This window comes from Lissotriton helveticus, chromosome 7 (assembly GCF_964261635.1).
Source record: "Lissotriton helveticus chromosome 7, aLisHel1.1, whole genome shotgun sequence".
Classification (NCBI taxonomy): domain Eukaryota; kingdom Metazoa; phylum Chordata; class Amphibia; order Caudata; family Salamandridae; genus Lissotriton; species Lissotriton helveticus.
The window spans coordinates 123,913,637-123,926,917 of NC_136068.1; the positions used below are offsets into that span (position 1 = coordinate 123,913,637).

Sequence of the window (13,281 nt, forward strand, 5' to 3'; positions counted from 1 at the left end):
TGGCTCCAATCGTTTCTGTCAGACAGGTTTCAATCTGTTCGTCTGGGCCATTACTGCTCCACGAAAGGCAGACTCCCCTGCGGAGTCCCCAGGGCTCCTCCTTATCTCCCCTTTTGTTTAACCTCTAGATGCAACCCTTGATCACTGCCTTGAGGGAGAGGAATGTGCTGGTTTTCAACTATGCAGATGATTCGCAACTAATTTTTTATCTACACTCCTCCAGTTCATCTGAATCCCACCTACGGGGATACCATGACTTATATTAGCAACTGGATGAACCTGAACAAACTCAAGCTAAATCCGAACAAAACAGAGTTGATCTTGACTGGTGGCAACAACAGTCCTTGGAACTCCAACTTTTGGCCTATCCACCTGGGATCTCCCCCCGCCCCGGCAGTAACGGCGAAGAGCTTGGGGATCACGATAGGCAAGGATCTATCTATGAACCCTCAAATCAACTCAGTGGTTTCGGCTTGCTTCTTTACGATGCGGAAAATAAAGAAGATAAAAAGATTCCTCTCGAAAGAAGCAGCCACTTTGGTAGTCCAGGCGCTAATTATTTCCAGACTGGACTATGCAAATTCTCTGTATGCCGGCATCCCAGCCTATCAAGTGCAACGCTTACAACTGATACAGAACCATGCAGCCAGGCTTATCTTCCAACTTTCTTCTCGCCACCATGTCAAACCCCTGCTACAACAACTACACTGGATCCCTGTGAGCCAACGTTGTGCATTTAAATTAGGCTGTATTGTCCACAAAGCTTTGATGGACACTGGCCCGGCATTCATATCCAGCAAAATAAAGAAATAGAGTCCTTCCCGCACCCTTCGATCGTCCTGCCACTGCCTCCTGAGCACCCCAAGATATAAACGAAACAAACATGGCGGGCTGTGCTTCTCAACGCTGGCTCCCCAGTTCTGGAACTCTCTTCCTATCTCCCTACGTCTAATTGACAACCATCTTCAATTTAGGAAGCAGCTTAAAACCTGGCTTTTCACGTCAGCCTATTCCATCTAAACCACCTTCGTGCAGCGCCCTGTCCCTAAGCGCCAAGAAACCTATCTGGTGTATGTTGCGCTATAGAAATAATTTTTAACATAACATAAATAGGGAGTATATGCAACGCGAGTCATCCCTATGTCCAATGACCAGCAACTAACCAGCCGCCACGTTTACCTCTAATCCCTACAAGGCTTAGGCTGCTTGATGGTTCAACTGTGCTCTTATTCATTTTTTAATAGATCATTGTTCAGTAGTGCAATGTCATTTCCCCTTGTATGTAGGTTCAAGGAGATGATAGAATATTAATTTTAGGCAGGTTCTTAGAGTAAGCTTGTTTTATGTAATGCAATTTTTGTAATATTGATTGGTTTATGTTATGTAAGTTGAATTAGTAGGGATCATATTGCCAGTCTGCACCATGTGAAGAGCATAGTCTTCTTCCTCTGAAAATATAAACTGTGCTGTTCTTGGGATGTGTGCCAGACCTTTCCTTGCTTTCATACTGAGCAGTTCCCAAGTCGGACTGTTATTTCATTCTGCACTTGGAGTAGTTTCATTGCCAGAGCTCTAATCCTATTCTACAGAGGCAGGCTTCATGGCAGTCCTCTTACTGACTCTATGTAATTAGACATTTCTTTGATTTATGAGATATTGATTTGAATTAACTAACCAATGGCTTTTTGCTTTCTGTAGTGATTCTTAATTTTAAACAAACCTTCATAGTTTGGACTTTGAATCTTGTCTTACGTAGGTTTTCTTTATTTGACTGCACCTTCGTCCTTTAGGACTCACATGGCCCCAAGTTGTCTAATTAGCCCTTTGGTAAATTAGTAATACGAATCCCTGACAATAATAACGTCAAACTTGATGTGAGGACGCATTACACTCTAAAATATAGGGCTTAACAACAGATTTTCAATTTGTGAAACTTCACATTATTTGTGAACATTTTTGTGGAATTACACAAAAGCAAATTACATGAATTTCGCAGTTTTACTCTTGACTCCCCCCTCCCTCTGATTGCCAACTCATTGTATTAGCATTGAGTTGGTTTACATACAAGCATACATTCCTGATTTAGGAAAAAGAATCATGATGTTTTAAGACAGAAAACTTCTTTATTTTAGCTTTTATTAATTTAAAGCTCCCAGTTTATGGTCTGGTTTGACAGCGCAGCAGTCGTCAGACAATTATACGAGCATCTCTGGAAAGAGGCATTGGCTCCGCACATGTTAGGAGGCAGGAGTATATGTTTTGATTGGGTAGAAGTTGTATGGTTCCACAAAAAAAGGGGAATTCTCCACAAAGCTGTGATCACTTTGAGGGGCACAGATGTCTCTGACTTGGCAGAGCAACTATGTCCTGCCCTTTTAACCTACACCAATAGTATTCTAGTGATTTGCCTCCAAACAAACACATAGCCATTCCCATTCTGATCACATTTGATCACTGGTGCGATCGTGGCTCCAATCGGCCGGCTGAAGCAGACACATACTTACAGCTGCCAGCGCCCAATCACCCCTCACAAGTCAAAAAGGAAGATCTTCCTGGAGTGATTCCAAAGCCATCTGAAGCCATTGGACTCGTGGAACATAGCTCTGGAACAATGCACCCCAGAAAGGGCCAGGGCAGGAGCAACTGGTGTCAGGGGAGAGCTTGTGCGTGCCCCCTGGTGCCCTACTTATGATTAGAACAGAAAGAGGATTGCTCCTTCAATTCTTGGATGGTCATCTCGGACTGGTGCTTCCGCTTCCTCTTTTAGAAACTGATGAGGTATGCATTTATGATTCAATGCTGCTTCTCCCCTGTATCTTTCTACCTGTTTCTATCATTGTCAGGTATCTACCTTATGGTTCTATTCTGACCTCACTCCTAGTGGTTTTATTCTCACAGACTCCTGGAATTTGCACACCCCCTCTTATCCTACCTCTTTGCGCCGCCTTCACTACCCCAGTGGCCACCCTTCTTCTGTCCACCTCGCCACGTCTTCACCTCATCTACTTATCATGGCTTCCAGTCGAATGAAGTCTGGAATCAACTGCTTCAAAGTAATCTATCCCCCTCATATGTCCAAAGCAGTAGCTAAACGGTTTAAACATAACATCATTGAACAATTTCCAGATTCCCTCTTTGTTGACCAATTCCATAATGGGCGCCTAGGGAAGATTAAAAATGACTTCCTTTTCTTCATTAATGACATCCCTTCCTGGTCCTCCAGCTTCTCCAATTCCCTCAACATATCCTCCGCCTCCTCTTTCCCGCATGGGAAGCGGTTAAAAATGTCTCCCTCCGCTCGCTTTAACGGCTCTCTCACTATTACACTTTATAACAATGGCACTGTCTTGATCCAAGCTTCTGACTCCTGTCTCTCTCTCTTTGACCATATCTTCCACTCCCTTTGTCCCACCCCTGCGACTACTATCTCTCTAGATTCTTCCTCTTCTTCTTCCTCAAACTTGTCTTCTTTTTCCCTTTCTCCCCCATACATTCCTTCAGACCGCTCTCCTGAGAGCCACAGGTTGACCCTTCCCCCTCCCCTTTTCTCGTTCCCCCCTCCCATTCTGCCACCTTCCCAACTGGACCTCCCCCTTACCTCATCTGCTTTACACCCCACTTCACCTCTACATCCTGCATTTCCCCACTATTCCACTGCCTTCTCTCACCCCCAACTCCCCTATTCCTTCCCATTTCCCCCCATTTTAATCCACCTTTCTTACAATCTGACCCACCAATCAACTCGCCTTACCCTCCCCTCACCCTCCCCTCGGCCCCTCACCCCTCTCCGCTCTTCCCCTTTCCTCAACCCCCCCCCCCCTCTGCCTGGTGCCTTTACCCCTACTTTCACCTTTCATTTCCCTTGGGACCTGGCCTGCAACCTCTCTCTTCTCCCCAATCGTGTGGCCTCCCTTTGTCCTTCCTGCCTCCTCTCCCTGCTCAACCCCTTCTCCTCTCACCCCACCATTTCCATGGCCCTCCCATTACCCCACTCCTGCCCCCCTCCTCCAGCCATCCATTTCTACTTCTCAACTATCTCCTCCTAGGTATGATATCTATTCTTCACCTCTGCTCAACACCAGCCCCCCTCAGACCCTTTCATCACATATCTCCCCCCAGCCCCCACAACCCACTGCTCTTCTATGCATACTTCACTTCCTCCCCCACCTTCGACCCCCGCACCCCAACACTCTCCCCGGTCCCCCACTTCCTCTTGTCCTCCTTCGCCTAGTCCACTGTTTCCTGTAACCATTGAGCCACCCTTCACTCCATGCTCAGCACACCTCTCTCTGGAAACTAAACTTGATTCCCTCATCGCGTCCATTTCCCTGCTTGAAGCGTCCATTTCACTCCTTTCTACTAAGATATCCCATCCCGAACAACCTTCCGAAGAGTTCCTTGCTCCCGCGCCCCAATAGAGCCAACCACAATCTATCCTCCACAGACATTACCAACCTATCGGCTACTTACAAGACCATCAATGTCATTTCCCCTACACTCGCCTCTCCTAACAACTCTACTCAATTTGCCATTCAGACAATTTCTTCCATCAGAACTTACCAGCCTCGACCTCAAGGGGCAACCTCATTCAAGAATCTAATCCCTATCCCCCTCATCAGTCCAGACACTCACATCACCAAAACAATTGCGTCAAAGCTTCACTGTATGCTCCATAACTGCAGATCTGCAACCAAACACAAACTGGAAATCTCCGACACCATCACTCACCACAACCTCGACATGCTCTTTCTCACTGAGACCTGGTTTAATGACTCCTCTCACACTTCATTTGATCTTTTGTTACCTACTGACTACTCTATTCTCAGAAACGACAGACCAGGCCAGATCGGGGGAGGTGTTGCGATTATCTTTAGAGACACCCTCTAAATTAAAGCCTCTCCCACTACCCTCTTTCGCACCTTTGAATGCCTCTCCCTAGAATTCCAAGTTCATCATGGCACACCCTTCAGGTTCCATACTATCTACCGCCCGCCTGGAAATTGCTCTTCCTTCATGGAGGAATTCATTGACTTCATTAGTGACCAATATTCACAGAGCGACAAGCAGATCTTCCTAGGTGATTTCAACCTCCACTGGGGCTCTTTGGAAGACTCGGCTGCCAACAAGCTTGCAACCTTTCTTTCCGCTAATGATCTTACACAACACTGCTCGGAATCTACACATGCCAAGGGCTCAATTCTGGACCTTGTGATTTCCAAATCAGACCAGATTACCACTGCTTCACCCATCCTTGTGGACTGGTCTGACCATTTCCTCATTCCCTTCTGTTTTCACCTCTCTCACATTTTCACTCTCGGCCAACCCAAAAGAGCCGCTACGTGGTTCCGCAACACAAAAAACATTGATCTTGAGTCTCTTTGTGATTCTGCTATGCAGTCTCTTCCTAATCTAGACCCCAATACGGATGTCAACGATCTCACTCCCCTTTGCCTCTCAATCTTCGCAGTCGAAATCGACAAGGTTGCTCCACTCCAAAGCAAAAGGAAAAGACCCACCCCATCAGCTCCTTGGTTCAACAAAGATCTCTACGACGAAAGGAAAAACCTCAGAATCTTAGAGAAGCACTGGAAACATTCTCCATCCACCCCCAACCTCTCTCTTTTACGTTCAGCAAGATCCATTTACCACAAACACATCTTCCAGGAAAAAACATCACACTTCAGATCCCTTCTCGATTCAGCTAAAAACAGACCCCAAAAACTTTTCGACCTCGTCAAAAACTCAAATTGTTCTCCCCAAACCATAAAGCCTGAGGATGCATCAAAGAAAGCAACTGAGTTCGCTATATTCTTCGACCAAAAGGTAAAATCTCTGGTGGAACAGGTCACCCACCCCACCCCCATCGAGGAGCGAAAATCCTTAGTCACTTGGCAGAACTTTGCCGCCATCTCAGAGGTTGATCTCCTCAAATGCATCCGTGAAACCAAACCCTCCAACCATTCCTCTGACCCCATTCCCAGTGGCATCGCCATTGATTTCTATACTAACACTCTCTCCTACTGGACCAGACTAGTCAATCTCTTCCTCAGTCAAGGATCTCTCCCAAGTGTCCTCAAAACAGGACAGGTTACCCCCCTTCTAAAAAAACCCTCTGCAGATGCAAATGACCTCAGTAACTTCCGCCCCATTACCAATCTCCCTTTTCGTTCAAAGATCACAGAAAAATGTGTTGCAAAACAACTGTCCCAGCACATTATGGACAATAATCTCCTCGACATGGTCCAGTTGGGCTTTATTCAAAACTGCAGCACTGAAACAACCCTGCTGCAAGTGATCGATGATGCGCTGCATATTCTTGATTCAGGGGAATCGTGCCTTCTGATTCTTCTTGACTTCTCTGCAGCTTTTGACACTGTTAATCACACCACCCTCCTTAACATTCTTCAACAGAGAATGGGCGTGGAAGGCACAGTACTCAAATGGTTTGCCTCTTTCCTCACAGACAGATCCCAAATGATCAAGATTGCAAATAGTCTCTCGTCTCCACTGGTGGTTGGTCAAGGCGTCCCTCAAGGTTCTATCCTTGCTCCCAGTCTGTTCAATCTCTATCTGGAACCATTAGGGAACCTTCTAAGCAAATCTGGAATCCTCTACCATCTCTACGCTGATGACACCCAAATCTACCTCAAGGTGTCTTCCCCTCATGATCTCTCACTACTCAGCTCTACACTCAACACTATTCACAACTGGATGCTAGTTCACCAACTCATTCTCAATCCCTCCAAAACGGAATTCCTCCTCATATCTAACTCTCTCTCGCCGCCTCCTTTTCAAGCCTGGATGGATCAATCAAATCTACTCAACAGTAAACCCATCATTGTGGACTGCGCTAAATCCCTAGGTGTCATACTAGACAAAAGACTCAACCTAGTCTCACACATCAACTCCAAGGCCAAGAGCGCACGTTATCAACTGCGACTCTTATGGGGGATTCGTCGATTCTTCCAGGAGAATGACCTAAAAACCTTGGTCCAATCGCTAGTTCTCTCTAGACTTGACTATTGCAATTCTCTTCTGACTGGCCTTCCCAAATCTCACCTCTCTCCCCTCAAATCCGTCCTCCATTCAGCAGCTCGCTTCATCTCAGGGTCCAAACGAAATGACCACATCACTCCTATCCTGTCTTCTCTCCGTTGGCTTCCCATTGAGGCTAGAGCTATCTACAAAACAGCGTGCATCACCCACAAAGCTTTGCACTCTTCCTCCCCTCGCTATCTGGCGAATGAACTCAAACTGTCTGGAGGCTCAAAACCTTCTCGGAATGCAGAAAAGTTCCTTCTTGAACCCCCCTCCTTCAAAAGAGAAAAACTGTTGGCACAATCGTTCTCAGGGAATGCAGTGAGAACCTGGAACTCGCTTCCTCCTTCACTCCGTGCCATCACCTCCATCCAGATCTTCAAAGCGGACCTCAAATCTCTTTTATTCCAAAGACACTTTCAGAACTAATTCCCTCCTCCTTAGACCCTGCCAGGAAGTTCTTTAGTCTTTGTAAATTTGTCACATATGTTTATATTTTTGATGTACATCCTGTGCTTGCTGTGTTTGAAATTGTTTTCCTTTTGCCTGCGTTGTTTTGATTCTATGGCCTGCTATTGTTCGCCTGGAAGTTCTTTAGTCATTGTAAAATGTGTCATATTTATTCTTACTTTTGCTTGTACACTCTGTTCAGGCCATTTTTGTTTGTTCTATTCCTGCAACAGTTCTCTCATGTAACGTAACTGGTTCTATTGTACAGTGCTCTGACACCTTCATGTAAAGTCCGCGCTTTATAAAAATGCATTAAATAAAATAAAAATTCTATCTGCTTGTAATGCATGGGCGTCCGCAGGGGGGGGGGGGGCAAGAGGGGGCGCTTGCCCCCCCCCTGGATCCAGGCCCGGTTCTAGAGGGAGAGGGAGAGAGACAGAGGGAGGGAGAGGGAGAGGGATGGAGAGACTGAGATGGAGAGAGAGGGAGAGGGAGAGAGACAGAGGGAGAGAGAGGGAGAGGCAGAGAGAAAGGGAGGGAGAGGGAGGGAGAGAGAGAGATAGAGAGAGGGAGGGAGACAGAGAGAGAGAGAGAGAGAGAGAAAGAAAGATGTGTGTCTGGTGGCTCAGCGGACGAAGGCGTCCGCTGCAGGGACCTGTGTTCAACCTCATGGTTATAGTTTTTTTGTTGCTCTAGCCCCACCCCCTCCCTCACTGACCCCACCCCCACCAGTGTGGCCCTCGGCCACAAACCACACTGTAAATTTGGCCCCTGAGAGAAAGTTTGTGAGTACCCATGCTCTAGAACCGCATCAACCTGATTTAGAATGTTTTTGTTTTTTTCCGGTCATTGTTAGTTTTTCCCTCTGTTTTATTACGTGCCAGGTTGTCTGACGTGGCGACTCACATTTTTCTCTTCCCCCTATGGATTTCTTTGTTTATTTAAGCTCTTTGTCTTATTAGATTTTTTTAAATGTATTTAATACTTGTGCTCAATCATGTCGGAGGATGGTGATGAAGTTAAAATGTTGCCCCCCCCTGGAAACATTTCTGCGGATGCCCATGTTGTAATGCTTCACATTACCATACGGCATTCCTCTAAAGCCAGACCTATTGGCATTACCAATGCCTGTCTTCAATGCAATCTAATGTGGAAATGCCATTCCACCGGGTCCTTTCTGACTCTGCACCTTGACTGCATAAGTTGGCCAGTATTTGAGATGGGTTCATGAAGAAAATATATGAAAAAATCGGGGAACGGCTTACCCATTTACTTGCTTTGAATTGTGGAATTTGAAACTAGGAGAGCAAATAACGCTATTTGGCTTTCTAAATCTTGCGTGTCGCGCTAAATCTGGGCAGTATTGGGAAAAATATGACCACATTTTGGCACGTGCTGTAAACTAACTAAGCTCTACATCAGTTATAGCTCCCGCTGAAGTCTAAAGAAGCCAATAGCCGGTAATACGAGCCAGGTACATTGATAAGAGTGAAAGTCTGAGAGTGTGCAATGGGAAAGCGTGCACACATCTATTAATACGCATGTCTGGATATGCACGAGCACGTCAGACTGGGAACCTACCCGCGACCGTCTTAAGGTCAGACCACATGTAATTGGCTTATTAAGAATGCAGTTGGAGAAACCGTTGGTACGCACAAACCGCTCTGCAAGTAACCTCCGTCAACGTACGTGTCTGCCTGGCTCTAACGTGGCTGCCGCTCCAGACTCGCCCCGCCCACAACCAGCGCGCCGGGGACGCCCATGCCCCTGAGCACAGGGAGCGCGCGCCGGGCGGCGGCGGCCGAGTCACTGAGGTAAGGCTATGAGGGCAGCGCAGGCCGCTCCTCTTTTTTTTTTTTTTGGCGCCTCTTTTTTTTTTCCCGCCACCCCCGACCCCATGTGCGAAGGTGGCAGCAGGGCTCGTCAACCCCCGGGATGTACTCAGCTGGCGCTGCTCCGACTAATCTCACTCAGCGTCCAAAGGGGGGAGGGGGCGTTCTGCTTCGCCATTTTGCAAGTGCGGTTGTGAAAATAATAGATTTAGAGAAAAACAATTAACAAGCAGACAGAAGGAGGAGGAGGGGCTGCCGGTTGACAGCGGCCTAACAGTCTTCCTCTTTCCTAGACTGCTCCATCTTCTGTCCAGTCTGACATGTCCCCACGAGAGTCTGACTGTGACATATTATTCTACCCTTCAGTTTCACAGCCTCCCACAGAGTTTGACACCCAACCCTCATTTATTCTGACAAGCTCTCCTCTCAACTACACCCACGTTTTTTGCGTGGTTGGCATTTTGCCCTCTATGCCAACATCTCCTGCCTCTTCTATTAGCCCCATCCAAGATACAGCGCCTATATCAGTTCTGAGTCCGATTGACACACCTTCATGAGCTTTATGAGCCACTGCCGCTTATCCCTTAACTGTGGTCTAAAAGCTTTTGTAAAATTTGCATGACAACTCTACAATTCGTAGAGAATCGGCCAGGCAGCACTGTCACATCGACCACGTCACAGTGACACAAATGCAAAGGTTTTGAGTTAATTGTGGCCAGCAGAGCTCTCCTGTTTCCTAGGTCCATTAGTAAGTCGATCGTCTAGTCCAGCTGTTTTACTTTACTTTCTTGGACATGTAAGCCCAATTTTAGAATGGAATTAAATGAAACTTTAGAGAGTAATGTTCTGGCACCACGAGCCCCAGAGAAAAACCTAAACTCTGAAATTGAATAGGTATTTACGCATGAATCCGCAAAAACATAAGAGCCTGAGGCCCACCTTCATTCATCCTGTGTGACATTCTCCTCCTGCCCCCAAGCTATCTTTCTTTGACTTGACACCTTTTCAGATAGTACCATAGCCCCTTGCTTCTCAAGTCCGAATTCCGCTCACCTTCCAAAGTCTGCGATCCTTTCAAAATGTAGATGTAAAGTATTGCCTCATGTCAATTTATGTCTTTGTTTGAATTTAAAAAAGCTGTTGTCGTCCCAACGAATTACATGTTTTCAAGAAAAATCTTTGTGCTTTCCGAGTCATTGTTTGCTGCGGCTTCTTTCTAGTAGCGATATATAGTACACTATCACATGCTTTATTTAGTACTAAGTTGGCACATCACAGTTCCATGGAATTTATTTAAGTTATTTATATAGCAAAAACATTACCTGTAAGTGTTAGGTCGTTTTATAAGAATTAACAAGATATTTATGAATGAATAAGTTACATAAGAATTGGTAAGTTACATGCAAATAATAAGTTAGCTGCCAATAGTTGAGCCAACCAAAAAGTTAAGTAACTTGAGCGAGTAAGCCAACCATGACAGAGACAAGACAAACCAAAGACAGCCTCAGTGAGAGAGAAATAATACTGGAAAAGGTAAGGGATAGATTGTTGGAAATGACATGGTGCATCCCAGTGGTCAGATAGAATCACTCAGTAGTCCTAAAGTATTGGGTGATGGGTGTTGATTCTAGTATCTTAGATATTCCTGTGAGGAGTAAAGGCATATCACTGTGAAAGCAGAAGAAACTGCAATTGGGGCAATAGTGAGAAGGAGAGGGAAGTACATCACAGGAGAGCCCTAGCAAGACATTTGAAGTGCCCTGCACACTGAGTAAAGGAAAAGGTAAGCTGAGGAGTGATCAGGTGAAAAAGTTCTGGAATTAAAAATATATTTGGAAGAAAAGAGCTTTCAATCTAGCCTTGAATGTAGTCGGTAAAGTGGTGGGTCTTCTGTCTGAAGCAGTGAGTTCCAAACGTTGGTTGCACTAGTTGAGAAGGATTGTGCCATTGTGATTTCTTTTTTTTAAAGTTTGGGGGTTCAAGGAGCCATCAGCTGGAAGAGAATCTGAGCCTACCAGATATCTTCAGCTTCAATGGAAGATATCGTGGTGTAGAGTGTGTAGGGTCTTCTGAGAGAAACAAACCGTTATGTAAAGCTCAGGCATTTAAGAAATTTACCAGTATTTTGGATTGATTGTAAGATATGGCAAAGCCTCAAAAAAGCACAAAGCTGTTGACGAAGCAACAGATTTTTTGATGAACTCAAATGGTGTAATGAGGGCCCTGGATCTGCAAGACCGTCCTTCACAGCTTACATGAGCTGGGGTCCAGCACATTGCCTGAAGCAGCTGAGTTACTTTAGGCAGAAGACATACATTTTTAATCTGTCTTGACTTCATTGATGTCTGTTTACTTATTGTTACTAATTCTTTAACATATAAATAGTGGGGGACTTTGGCAGAGCAAAGAGGAGTATTTCTCTTTCACCCCATGCAACCAGCTGTTTTGGGTACCCGTCCACCTCGTTTAAAGGGCTTGCAGTGCAATCTCTGGGGGCACTAGTTTACATCTCAAATGTGCACTGAATCATCATCACACATTGAGGGCCAGATATACTAACGTGGTTGTAAAACGTTGCAAATTAAAACCGGACTTTTTACAATAATTGTCTTCTTTTGGGTAATTGACCTATGTACAAATTAATAAGGTAGTTCGAAAAATAAATTAGGTGGGTCAAAAATTGCGAGTGTCTACGATTGTCTTCTATCATCTTGATGATGGACTGCAAAGGACAGAATAGTACTATCTCTATGATTTTAAAATAGATTTTTTTGTGTAAATATTTTTGTTCTTTTCAAAAGCGTGAGTACATATAGAGTAGCTGACATGGACTTTGGCTCAGTATCAAAATTGAATTTTTAAGACAATAGGGCTGATTTAAAACAAATACAGATTTTAATTTTGAAAAACTTCAGTGAGAGTTGTCAGTGATCCCCTGGACAGACCCCTTCCTCTTCACAAATCAGTTACCACTCTAACTTGGACATAGGGAACGGTACAGTGGTTTGCAACATTACAGTCCCAGACTATTGATACATATATGGTTCCTATTTGATATTTAGAAGGGATGCCCAAAACACACCCCTTCCAATTACCGAATCTAACCATTTCTAGTATCATTTTGCGGTTTGGAAAACATTTTAGGTATGTTTTCTTTTTTCTACTTTTAGTCTTGTAATTGATCTTACATATGCTTGCTGAGTTTGTGTTTGTTTTACTGTGGGAGAAGTAAGTGGGTGGATGCAACAATGAGTCAGCAGCAGGATAAATGGACGCATGAGTGCAATAATGTTTGAAAGAGTGCATGTATGATGAGCTCTTATTGAGTGCCTAAATTCACCAGTTACTGAAGAGGCAGTTTCAGTTGCAAGCCAGACCAACTGGCCTTGTCAGTGGTTAATTTGTTTTTTTAAATAGATGGGGGAAAGTGTTATACAATTACGTTTTGTTTGTTAAGAATGGCATTAACATAGGGGTTTCTGTGCTGAGATCACATCTTCCAAACTTTTAAAAACCAGCAAATTTATAAATAAAATCTCCACAATTGTTGCAGTTCTGTAAATGGAAGTCAATATTCCATATTTTTGCAGTTTCCAACTACTTGCATTTTGTTGAAGAAAGAGATGAAACCCATGATTAAACCAAGGTAGGGTCATGTGTTCGGTGCGTGGCCAATTGTAGTTTTCCCTTTGTTAGCCTAACTACTCATACTACATGCCACATTTACTTTGCGCACTTTACTACATAAACGCACTTATTTATGTGCCACATTGTATTTTCACACAAAACTTGAAGCTGTTTTTGTGTTCTGTTCTTTCATGGGATTTGGTCTGAACACAACACACAAGGACAAACAACAATGTCCCTTGTTATTTCTTTTTGTTCAGGCACTTGCACCTAGACACGAAAATGAGTGCAGCTGTTGTTTGTGAGCCTATGTTATATGTTATGTTATATGTTA

The 13,281-nt window shown here is 44.7% G+C and overlaps 1 protein-coding gene across 2 annotated transcripts in view; it reads left to right on the top strand.

Moving 5' to 3' along the window:
* Positions 1-9,163: 9,163 nt before the first annotated feature.
* The window catches only part of ZNF512B (zinc finger protein 512B), a 280,648-nt gene continuing 276,530 nt past the window's right edge, over positions 9,164-13,281 (top strand). For both annotated transcript variants that reach the window (XM_078651662.1, XM_078651663.1), the window contains exon 1: positions 9,164-9,302. The gene's annotated coding sequence lies outside the window, so the exon portion shown is untranslated. The remainder of the gene's footprint in view (positions 9,303-13,281) is intronic.